We start from the raw sequence: 13,765 nt of genomic DNA on the forward strand, positions 1-13,765 counted from the left end.
TATATCAACTGAAAGCTTATTGTTTCAGCTCAAAATATATATAACGACCATGTCTAAACAACATCTATAAAAAGAGCTAAAATTTTTTGAACTAAATCACTTTTCATCAAAAGAGCAAAAAATCTACCCATAAATTTATTTTTTTAAATGACAACCTGTGATAAATTTCATATGATCTGAAAGCTTATTTCACCTTTTATATGACGTATCAATCATATTTCTACCAAATCTACAAAAAAAGTAAGAGTTTTTTGTCGAAATTTCAAACTGAGATTACGGTACTTCCTACACTGGTGGCTATTCATTAGTTATGTAAACTATCGAATAAAAACTATCAAACTATCGATAGTTGTAAAATATGCATTCATTCGATAGTTTTAAATTCATTCATTCATTTAGTTACTATTTTCATTCGAATAGTTTTTTCATTCGATAGTTTTTTTTTTATTCGATAGTTCATTCGATAGTTTATTCGATAGTTTTTATTCGATAGTTTTATCAGATAGTTTTTATTCGAATGAATAAATGAATGAATGAATGAATGAATGAATGAACTATTCGATAGTTCAAATCATTCAGTTACTAACTATCGATGGTTCAAATCATTCGATAGTTCGCATCACTACTATTCATGTTCATCACCAACAGATCTCCACAGGTGTTTTGAGGTATTTTTCAAGTTTTTCAATTTAAGATTGTGTAACTTGTAGAGTACCAACCGTTATGTGTGATATTTTAAATGAAAGGTAATATTATCAGCATGCGTATTAAATTCAAATAAAATGTTTATGTGCTGTAGATCAAAATAAATAACGTGTTTAGAAACAGAACATCTTTTTACCGTTATCTCAGGATATTGAATATGAAATTAATTTTTATTTTGCACAGTTATAGTTTATTTAATTACCTATCAACAGTATAAATTTCATTTATCTATCTGTTAAAACAAAAAAGTTATAATCAATTGATTCTTCATGTCGCTTTTTCGTTTCATCTTATTTCAAATCACTACGATACTAAAGAAGTTTTCACTTCAAAAATCGATGCGATAACAAGTAGTGGCATCGTTGATGATGGATAAAATTTTTTTAATTTTAAAAGGAAGACCTTTTTTCCTTAAATTCACAGATATTTTTTATAAAAATCGTGAGAGTCGTTTTTGAGAAAAACAAGATTTTCTGTTTTGGTCTATGACATAGGTACCTACCTAGTTAATTTTGGCCTTAATAATAAATGTTCATTTTTTTCTATACGGAATCACGCAAAACTCTCAATTCACTCAAAACTCTAAACTCTTGGTCTAGCTCGACATAAAAAGAGACAGACAGTACTCCAACATAAAAAAAAAAATGCTACAATACTTATGGAAAAAAATGAAAACGAACTTGATATCAATTTATTGTTCAGAAATTAAGAGAAAATGCCTTCAACTTTTACTACAAAAATCGGATTTGGCAGGCCACAAATTTAAAATTACTGTAGGCTCTTAGAATTATACAAATCCAAATCTAAGTTTAAATTAATAACAAATTCGAAATCATATTTTAAGGTAACAAACTCTAACAAAATCATTTAAAAAAAAACATACCATAAATGAAAAAGAAAGCAGCTTAAATCACAACATATCGTCTCGTAAATATTTATGATCCCTTGACCAGACCATTTATATACATATTAATACAATTTTATATCTATTTATATTTTAATCATTCTGGTATCATAATATATTATATATTTTTTTTAAAGAGAACACAATCGTTAACTTCTTAAAATTTATAACACATGTTACCATTTTGCCAAATGCCCATTAACTACCCCATTCAAGTCGTTATCATGGTTACATTCATTCTTCTATGTATAAACATATATTATATAAAATTGTCTCCTTTTCAAAACGACGACCCAAAAGAATTCGTCAGCATGTTACAAAAAAAAAAGAACACGCCTCAAAGATATTTTCCTACTTAAGGGTTAAATAAATAGGTATCACTCACTGTCATAGAACCCAAGAGAAAAAAAAATATATACACATTTATATATACTTTATATAAATCTAAAAAAAAAAATGAAAACTGCGATAAAAAGAAAATAAGATACATTCGAAAAGATTATCTTGGAAACCATTCAACAAATAAAGGACCATTGCCGCGAGGCTTACCATCAACCGATCCATAAGGTGTTGAGCGTAATCTTTTCGCAAATATGAAAATACCATAAGGATTTATATTCTTTGAGCATTTCCCTTGTTTGGATGACTTTTTTTGCTTTTTGTATTATTTTTTGTGGTTGAATGTTCTTACAAAAAGAGTAGTAGATATCCATTAACCTTTTTTTGGTGCCTTCAGAGAATTTTTATTATTATTTTATTTCGTTAAGATACAGATTATCCACTGAATGAATACTTTTTTGTACATAGGATTTTGAATAAGATTTTGTGTCAACCATTGTAATGTGAAAGAAAGCAAAGCAAAAAAAAAAAAAAACATGATCGATCCTACCCTAGAATCCTACATTAAAATATCTAATTTGTCTTTTATTTCTTATTTTATTCTTAATTTCAATCAGATGCCTGTTTTTTTTTTTTTTTAATATAGCTAGATGTGGTGGTGGATTTTGTTTATTTAAACAACTGTTTAAGGGCCCAACTTTTTTCCAAAGTGTAACACTCAAAAAGTACTTAGACGGAGAACTATCACGTTTTGCATTGCTTTTTTAGGCCAGTCATTATGTCGGAAAAAACGGCTTAGAAATGCAAAATGACCGAGAAAGCTAAATTTTGGATATGTTGTAGGGGATGCTTAAAAATGCTTAACTTGAAGTTTTCGACCAAGATTTCCTATGAGCTTTTTCCGCAATAACTTTTTTGACAATAACTCGGCTATCATGAACCGTTTTCGAGATATCGATAAAAAAAAGTAAAAAATTTACGATATGCGATTTGTTTTTTGACATTATCTATTTTTTAGTGATGATGAACCGTTTTCGATATCTCGAAAACGGTTCATGATACGCAAAAAATTTGTATGCATGAATTGTAGAACATGGTAAAAGCTACAAAAAAGCACCTTGTAGCCGAGTTATTGTCAAAAAAGTTATTGCGGAAAAAGCTCATAGGAAATCTTGGTCGAAAACTTCAAGTTAAGCATTTTTAAGCATCCCCTACAACATATCCAAAATTTAGCTTTCTCGGTCATTTTGCATTTCCAAATGTATATAATGACTCAACTATTTGTACTGATTTCAAAATGGTATGGACAAATTTCATTACAACCCAAAATCTGGACAAAAAACTTTAGAACTTATTTTGTAAAGGAGACATTCAGACCATTAAAATGATGTATAAGCCATGTGCATTTGACAAATAAAAACTTCTTTTAAGCTTTTTAATTTCAAAAATGATGTTTATTGTACCTAATTTTTTTCCAATTTGACATTGATTTGAGACATATATTACATTATTAATAAATATGTTTAAATTTCAAATATTTTCAAATTCATCAAACTTTTTATGAAAATCGTTTCAGAATTGATAGAAAAAAAAAATTGCAATTTTTCAGGCCCCAAAATAGAAAAATTTGTCCCTGAAGCCCTTTTGAAAATAAAATTAAAGAAATAACATAAATGGAAAGAAATTTAAAAAAAAACTTCTTTTGAAATAAAAGGGGCTTTGGCATTTCATTAAAAAAAGAAAACAAAAAAACATTGAAAAAAGAAACAATGTCTGGAATCCTTAAATGTATCCATTTATTAGATATTCGAGCTCGTTCTTTTTATTTGTTTGTGTTTTTATTTCTCTTTAAGAATTAATTTTTTTTTAATAATTTCTTTTAGTATTTGATATGATTCAATGAAAGTAATCCACCAATTACATTTTAATGCTTTATAGTTTGTTTTGGTATTAGATTTTCAAGTGTTTCGGGGATTAAGTTTATAAAAGGTTTTCATCACACGTGTGCTTTTAGAGAATCATAGTAAATCTTGTAAGGGAATCTATTAAAGTAAAATATAAAACGCATGGTTTGGTAGCATTATCTTGCTATTATAAGGCGAAGAAAATCAATAAAAAATCTTCCATTTGACATCAAGACAAGTTTTTGACGTGATAAAAATTCCGTCATTTAATAGGGTAAATTGGGATAAAGAAAATTACAAAAAAGTGATTGATTTTTTTTTAAGTCGATAGATAAATTTATTGTAAGACTGACAATAGTACTGAAAAAAATTCTAAGAAATTTCAAAACCAAGTTGAAAATGGTTTTTTAAAACTAAAACATGAAGTAGACCTTTGACAAAGTAGGTTGTGATTATAGGTAGAGGAAATTTGTTTTGACATTTCGAAAAACGTCATTTGAAAGATAATAAAAAAATAACGAAGAAAAAAATAACAAAAATAATAAAAATTATTTAAATTATTTCTATTTTAAGTGGAGCGATTGAATATAATTCAATTTTAAAGTTCAAGTGACCTCAACTCCAAATTTATAAAGCGTTTCGCCCAGGTACGACAGTGGGCTCATCAGTTAGATCTGTCGTACCCTTACTAAGACGCCTTATTTTGGTCGATGTTTACCGACTCTATATAAAACTCACAGCATGAATATACTGTGAATTCTAATATTCAAAGGGAATTTGTTTAAATTCAGACCTTAGAAAAATGTATGCCCGTGGTCAGGCTGATATAATAACGAAGAAAAAAATAACAAAAATAATAAAAATTATTTAAATTATTTAAATTATTTCTATTTTAAGTGGAGCGATTGAATATAATTCAATTTTAAAGATCTAACTGATGAGCCCACTGTCGTACCTGGGCGAAACGCTTTATAAATTTGGAGTTGAGGTCACTTGAACTTTAAAATTGATAATAAAAAAAGGTAGGGTAGGTAGTCTGATACGGATTTTTTTTTTAAGTCTCTGTGTTTCGAAATATGAATTTTTGAAAAACGCCTACTTTTTTTGGGGTGTTTTTGTGTGAATTTTTATTTTTATAAATTTTTGGTAGCGTTAAAAAAATCTCAAACTTATAGAACATGTAGTCTATGACCGTGCGCATGCATGCGCAAAATGTTGGTATCTTAAAATAGTTTTTAACTGAATAACGGAAAAAACAAGTTTTTTTGTCTAAAGTTTTTTTACCGCTTTTAATCGTTTTTTATTTTAAATAAATGAAATTAATGCTGTAAATAGATAATAAACAGGACTATATTTGTGCAAAATTTCTATCAATTTTGTAGTCACAATTTTGAGATAACGTTAAAATAAAGACTTATTTTTCTTTTGACCTAGAGCAGATAAACATTTAATTTAACTTTATTAAGTATGCTGATAATATTTCCTTTCATTTGATATATCACACATAATGGTACATTTACTACAAGCCACACAATGTTAAATTTAAAAAAAAACTTCAGAAGTACCTACTGATTGGGTTTAAAATATTCTAGCTCTTTTTGTAGATGTCGTCCTATCATAGTCGATATAAATATTTTGAGCTGAAATAATAAGCTTTCATATGGTGTAAAATTTATTATAGGTTGGATTTAATGGTGTAGAAGAAAAAAATATATGATTTTTTTTGCTTTTTTTATGAAGAGTTGTTGTTTTTAACAAATTATTTTTATACTTTTTACGCATTGTAAAAATTTGTTCCTTTGAACAAATATTATACTTTTTAATGGTTTAATTTTTTTGTAAGCTTTGCATATATAAAAAATTAATATAATGAGAAAAGATCATTCTGTTTTCTTATGACGTTATCACGTGAAATTATCGTCCGTAAACCGACTTTACAGAAAACCACTTTTTTTTAAGGTGAAGAGAAAATGTAGGTAGTTTATTTTAAAGACAGGTATGTGCTTAATACTTCACGATTTCAAACTTTTTTTTTTGAGCTGAAGTAATTTTTTCTGAACAAATTTTAGTGGTTTATCTGAAAGTCCTTATTCCTTTTTTTTTTAAATTATTATTTCATATTTTTGCATTGCATATTAAAAAAAACACGCCTTTACTTATGATATTTTTCAACTTTTAATATGTATGAAAAAAAAAAACATTTGGGTCGACTTTTTGGGACATTTCGGTTTTTAAAACGAAATTATGATATATTGAACGACACAAATACCAAATACCAAATAGTTGTCATATTGGAAATGGTAACGGAGTTACGAATAACAGAGTTACGCGCGACAGAGTTACGGCCGTCAAAGTTACGCGAAACCGAAGTTACGAAAAACTAGAGTTACGAATTCTAAAGTTATGTTAAGCTATGACATGTGATTTTTGGGTTGGCAACAATTGCAACAACAGTTCACCACACCAAAATAACGTCTGTAAAAAAAAGGGGTGGTTTGGTTATTATTTTAATATAAATAATAACCAAAATACGCTATGAATAATTATATTAATTAATAGAAAAAAAAATACGTATTTGCAATATTATTTGGACAAATAAGAAGTTAAATTCAATTATGTCCCCCAAACTTACATAAGTATACTCATGTTTTTTTTTTTTTTCAAACAAAACCATATATGTATATCTATACCTATCCAATAAAAATTTTACAAGATTAAATAACACGCATTTTCGCTTTACTCATTTAGTTCTGACCAATGAGAAAAATGTTAATCTCTTGTTTGTATTTCCATAATTCCATGTCGTTCCTCACAATTGTTGCCAACCCAAAAATCACATGTCATAGCTTAACATAAGTTTAGAATTCGTAACTCTAGTTTTTCGTAACTTCTTTTTCGCGTAACTTTGACGGCCGTAACTCTGTCGCCCGTAACTCTGGTATTCGTAACTTCGTCGGTTTCCCGTCATATTGACTTCGGTAGTCAAGTTGTTGTTAAGATTTTACTCTAACTCACCAACTGGAAGTTGAAAATTCGGTCATATAAAAGCTATCGTGGAACATAATGTATGTCAATAGGTATGTTCTTTTAATGTCAACAGTTTCAACTAAACAAGTCTTCTTCTTCTTCACATTTTGTTTATCATTTTGAGTTGACATAATTTTAGAGAAAAAAAATGTATCAAAATCATTATAGGTACCTATTTATTGTTATCATTATTTTTTTGAAGTTCATCTAATACCTTATCCTTAAAAAAATCTCTTTAGAACAATTCCATTCTTTTTATAACATAATCCAAAAACTTGCCTTTAACTATCTTCACAAAATTTATTCCATAGATTTATATCAACAATAAAAAGAAAAATATCAAAACAATTTTAAAACATTGATAGAAAAGACAAAAAATCAACAGAAAGAAAAACAAACTTTAAAAAACATAAAACAACAACAACAAGAAAAAAAAACTCCGAATAAGGACTGTGTTTTGAAATTGTCTCGTTGTACAGAATTCATCTATATACAACATATACAACTCTCAAGGGTATAATCATCTAGTTTTATTATTTTGTACGTTTTTGTTTTATGACTGGTATACGAACCTCCTTGAAGGAACGACAAACGACACACAGAACCATATTCCTTCCCGTCTCTAAATCCTAAGGAACTTTTTACTCGCTATAGTTTCATGAAATTATTGTCCTTGAAAGTGCTGACAATACTTCATGACAAGTTATAGGATACGACGAACTTATTGTTGCCAATGTGCTGTGCACGTTGTTATTTTTTTTTTTCTTTTCCAAAAGATTATGAACAAAAGATTATATAAACGTATCCTCGACATACCTGCAAGTTGATATATAATACGAAAACTAGGTCGGCAATTTTCAAGTGAAAGCGCCAAGAACTTTTCTTGCAATCATTTTTCGAAAAGAAAAAAATCCATGAAAGGTGAGCTCTTGCATCAGAGTGGCAGCCAGTGATGATGGTAGCGAGCGGCTACCTCAGCATGAAGTCAAGAAACGACAAAATAAGTGAAGACGAAAAGAAAAAGTTGAAAAGTGTTTAATTAAGTTGTTGAATTTTATAACTTGACTTTGGGTTTAAATTTTATTTAGCTTCGCTATCGTGAAGGAATCAGAAATAAATTTGCTCCACTTTGTTATTGTTGCTAATAAAACCTAATAAAACTAATTGGTAGTTTAGAGGTTATATAAGCTTGTATAACATAAGAAAGCTATCAGAGTGGCACTTTAACTTAATTGTATATTATATGAGTGAAAGATGTTTGAATTAAATATATTTTAAATTAGTTCTCAGTTTGATAATGCCATTTTTGTCTGGGAGTAGTTTGGGTATCCATTGGATTAATAAAACTGTTGATTATTTAATATTTTCTCAAATCTGATAAAACGAGGCTAGTAAAATTAATTTTCAGTTTAGTTTATCTGAACGTTCTTTCTTTTGGAAAAGGTAAGAAGTGACAAAGGGTCCTCCGATGCTAAACTCTGACTTGTGGACTATTTGTTCACAAGAAATTAGATAAAATGCATTTTTTTTTTTTTTGCTGAATTCTTAAGAAAACCTTGAATGATTTATTTTAAATTTCAACATTTCACATTTTTACTTGCTCTATAGGGCAAGTATTGGTTTCGTGTCAAAAAAAAAATTCGAGGTTTTAATCAAAACTAACATTACGATGATGGAGAAGTCCAAAAAAGTGGGTTTCGTCATGACGTCCGTCGGTCTGTGCGTCTGTGCGTCTGTGCGTCGGTGCGTCCATCTGTACAAGTAGCTACAGCCTAAACGGGTTGACGGATTTTTTTGAAATTTGGTATGGATGTTTTTTTCGTAATTTCCAAGGTTGGTTTTTTTTTGTTTTTTAATATCTCGCTTAGAACGTATACCTCCCATACAAAATTTTCGAGTTATTGCAATTTTCTCGAAAACGGCTCTAACGATTTTGATTAAATTTAACACACGTAATGCTGTATATAGTTCTAACATAACTGCGTTTTTAGTTTTTCTCAAAAAATGCGGATAGTGGAAATATGGTCTTTACGATTTTTTAAATCGCGGATGTCGGCTCTTCCCGTACATCATTATGGAGTTATTGCAATTTTCTCAAAAATGGCTCTAATGATTTTGATAAAATTTAGCATACGTAATATTCGAAGTAATTGCAGTAAAACTGCCGTTTTAGTTTTTCTCAAAAAAGTCAAGTCAAATAAAAACTAAATTTTATTTTTTCCCCAACCAAATTTCTTAAAAAGTATATAGAGGCAGCTCTTATAATCTACAAGTAAGCTAACATAAAAGTGCTTTGAACTGCAAGAGCAAGTACGTGCGGCCCCAGTCGTGCATTTTATTTAATATGCATCTAGAGCAAACAAAAATTTGTACACTTTCTGTTATAGTCTTACTTTGGGTGACCACTGACTTAACGTGACACTACAATGCATTCTGGATCCGGGCCTCAACCATTGAGCTGTCGAGGCTCCGGGGATAGAATGTATTTCCCTTAATTAAGTGAGACATCAAAAGAAAGGATTTTTGGAGGTCTGGTTGATGACTGCTAAGTTATTTGCATACAAATATTTTTTTTCTTACATTCAGAGGTAGTTATCTGCGGACCAAAGTCTAGAAACAAATTTTGGTTTACTGATATGTGTTGCCACTGCATTTGGGTACAAAATTTCAAAAATCCATTTTTTTTTTAATTTTCGAAAAAAATCAAGGTTAACCCCTTGCCGAAAAAAATGTATTTTAAAAATTTTCTCCAAATCCATCGAGTGAGATATCAAAATAAAGGTCTCTTTAGTCTCTATTCGTAACTAAAAACCAAGTACCAAGTTCTAAAGTTTGGGTTCAAATTCGTATCAATAAAATTTTGTTCTCTTGACAATTTTTCTTTTAATTACCGATTATTATTTCAAAAATTGCCAAGTAAAAAATCAAAATTTCATTGATACGAATTTGAACCCAAACTTTAGAACTTGGTACACTTTTATAACTCAGTATTTTTTGTGCCAGCATAATTTCAACATAGGAGAACTTGACTCTTTTTTTAACAGTAATGTTTTTGTTGTGATTTCACTTCTTTTTGCAAGGTATGGCTGTAGAATTAAAAATCTCTATATTTGATGAAAATTCAGCGGAAATGGGCGGTTGCCTAAGCCCCGCCCTGGCTTAAATTCTCAAATTTTAAATTTTTTTCCTTTGTATAATTTAATTTAGCTTAATACAAGCGAACTTAAACTGATTCCTAAAAACTATATTTACAAAGTATTATTCTTAAATCTAACAAAATTATACTTATATAAAACAAAAGAAAAAGAAAAAAATGTAATTATTTTCAGGTAGTTATAATGAACATAGTTACAAAATATATAAAAAAAAAGAAAATAAAATAAAAAATATATTGTATAAAAGAATAAAAACTTTAAGCGAATATAGTTATTCAATTAATTAACACTAAAATAAATAAAGGGTTGTGAACGGGAAAAGAAAAGGATTGGCAAATTAAGCATATATTGTTAAAAGATTATTTTTTAGCTTGGATTTCGAAAAGTTTAGATCAAAGATATTTGAATTATTTACTTTTCGTAGCATTCTTGTTATGGGTTCATTTTGTTCATATTCAGTTCGATGGTAGGGTATGCTAAAGAAAGGAACTGATCTCAATCGACGTGGATTAGTATTTAATGAGACCTGTTGAATCAGATAAGGGCTATCGATACTACCAGTTAGCAACTGATGTATGAATAGAATATCCGCATTGTTTCGGCGAGTAAATAAAGGTTGCATATTTAGAAGTTTTAGACGATCTTCATAGGGGGGAAGGTATAAAGGATCATCCCACTCTAGACCACGTAATCTTCGTTGAACTGCTTCGATGCGTTGGATGTGCATTTGGTAATACGGGGACCAAACCTGGGATGAATATTTAAGTAGTGGTCTGACAAATGTTGTATATAGACAGATTTGGTGACATAGGGATCGCAAAACTCCTTAGACCACCGTTTTACAAATCCGAAAGTAGAATTAGCTTTATTAACTATACTATCAATATGAGAGTGAAAATTCAAATGAAATTTGAAAATTCAATCCTAAATCACAAATGGAGTTAACAACAGGAATAGGTTCGCAATTAATAGTATAAGATCTTTTTGGCAAAGGTGGGCGTTTACGAGAAAATGTCATGACCTGACACTTATTAATATTTAGCTCGAGAAAGTTGTTTTGGCACCAAATATAAAATGAATCTATGTCACTTTGTAGCAGTAAAGCATCTTGAGCACAAGAAATATGTTTGTATATTTTCATATCGTCTGCATAGATAAGCAACTCAGAAATGTTAATAATTTTGTCAACATCATTTGTAGTGAGTACAAAAATAAGTGGTCCAAGGTGGCTACCTTGTGGGACTCCAGAAGATGCATTTATTACGGTAGACATGCTAGATCTAAAAATAACCCTATATTGTCGGTTGGATAGGTACGATTGAACCCAAGATATAAATACTGGGGGAAACTACCATCTCTACCATTCTACCAAATTTCAAGATTCCACGATAGTCAGAAGTGCTCTATAATATTTGATGAAAATTCAGCGGAAATGGGCGGATGCCACGCCCGCCCCCTGAATTGAAAATTTAAAATTTTCGATTTTTCCCTTTGTATACACAACAAGTCCTGTCACCGTGTAAAATTTCAAGTTCCTACGATAGCGGGAAGTTCTCCATAATTTTTATGATCTGTCAGTGAGTCAGTGAATCAGTGAGTCAGTTACTGTTTTTGCGATTTTTGAAGCCCTATGTCTCAGAAACTACTCATCGTAAGCGGCTGAAATTTTGTAAGGAGTTTGGTTTTGATGTGGAAGCTAGAGAGGGGTTGAAAATGGCCTGAGTTGTTTCCTGTAAATAAGGGTGTAGTGCCAAAGTTGCTAGAGAACTTGGCTGGACACTACCGTGCCCCTTGATAAATTTTTTATTAGTATTTTTTTTTTATCATACGATTTTACAAATATAATTTCCTAAGAATAAGGACATGGTATTGACTGCCGTCTGCCTGAATTGACATTTCATAAGTGATAAAAAAAAATATAAATTTAAAAGAAAATGTAAACTTATCTAAATAAAAATATTAGAATAATTTTTCTTTTTCAACTACTAGTTTGTAAGTTATCATTAAAAAATTCAAATTTATAGAATAATAGGTACATTATTTGTTTTTTAAATTACTCAATGATAAGTTTGGACAATTTTTACATGATTTGAAACACAAAATTACAATTTATAAAAATAATACAATTTTTTGAATACTATAAGATTTACTCAAAGTCAAATTTTGACAATTTTTACGTGATTTAAAACACAAAAAAAAAAAAACAAAAAAACAATTTTGTATGATTTGCAACATAAAAGTATGAAAGGCAATTTTCAATGATTTGTAACATAAAATACGATAGTTTAAAACTACAATAAAGGGCTAAAAATTTATATGATAAGTAAAACTGTTCCGGTAGTTAAGATCGTGTCGGCAAAATTTAAATACGTTTAGCCATAGTTAGTGCACCATTAAGGATTTCGTAAAATTCTTGCATTGTAAAAACACTTTTCCGAAAGTATAACCGACGAATTTCTTGTGAAATTGGGCAAATAGCTAAAAAGTGGTAGATATCTTCGATTTCTCTTCTGTTACACAGATCACATAGCTGCGGCAAATCACTTCGGTGTGGTATAAAGTTTAAGTTTAAAACTTCGACTCTATGGACTTAAAAATAATACTTATCCGAGCAACTGAGTAATCATTCCTAAAGTAGTTCATGTCTGAGTTCAGTTGATGATTTAAGTTTCTATGTTCACTTTCTGTTATAGTATTTATTTGGGTGAACACTGACTTAAGATGACATTACAATGCATTCTGGATCCGGGCCTCAGCCACTGAGCTGTCAAGGCTCCGCTCCGGGAAAAAAAGTGTTTTTCCCTTAATTAAATTACAAATCTATTTTTTTAAGATTTTCGAGAAAAAATCAAAGTTAACCCCTTGCCTAAAACCCTTTGCCTAAAAATAATGCATTTTCAAAAAAGTTCTTAAAATACATCGAGTGGTAGGTACATCAAAAGAAAGGCTTTTTTAAGTTCTATTCATAACTGAAAACTAAAAGTTTCTCGGAATTCTGGCTGCTGAATTATTTACTATCAAAATATTTTATTTCGTTTCTATTTTTTTTAAGATTTTCGAGAAAAAATCAAGCTTTAACCACTTGCCGAAAAAAATGCATTTTGAAAAATTCTCTCCAAATCCATCGAGTGAGATATCAAAAGAAAGGTTTCTTTAGTCTCTATTCGTAATTGAAAACTAAAAGTTTCTTGGAGATCTGGTTGCTAGTTTATTTATTTTAATAAACAGGATTCTTCGATTCGTTGGAGACATCAGCTGACGCAATGCTATGTACGCTAGTGATGGGAACTATCAAACTATCGATATTTGTAAAATATTCATTCATTCGATAGTTTTAAATCATTCATTCATTTAGTTACTATTTTCATTCGAATAGTTTTTTCATTCGACATTTTTTTATTCGATAGTTTTTTCATTGGAATAGTTTTTTTTTATACCAACGATAATTTTTCATTCGAATAGTTTTCTTAAACGATAGTTTTTTCATTCGAATAGTTTTTTTATTCGATAGTTTTTGTTCGATAGTTTTTATCCGATAGTTTATTCGATAGATTTTATTTGATAGTTTTATTCGATAGTTTTTATTCGAATGAATAAATAAATGAATGAATGAACTATTGATAGTTCAAATCATTCAATTACTAACTATCGATAGTTCAAATCATTCGATAGTTCCCATCACTAATGTACGCCCCTGGACTCAACCAACAAAATTTTCCAGCCAGTTCTTT

At 29.4% G+C, this 13,765-nt stretch overlaps 1 protein-coding gene across 2 annotated transcripts in view; it reads left to right on the top strand.

Moving 5' to 3' along the window:
* LOC129909845 (zwei Ig domain protein zig-8) overlaps nt 1-13,765 on the top strand; it is a 430,837-nt gene that overhangs the window by 386,023 nt on the left and 31,049 nt on the right. The gene's annotated exons all lie outside the window — the stretch shown is intronic.

The sequence above is a fragment of the Episyrphus balteatus genome, chromosome 2, assembly GCF_945859705.1.
Source record: "Episyrphus balteatus chromosome 2, idEpiBalt1.1, whole genome shotgun sequence".
Lineage (NCBI taxonomy): Eukaryota > Metazoa > Arthropoda > Insecta > Diptera > Syrphidae > Episyrphus > Episyrphus balteatus.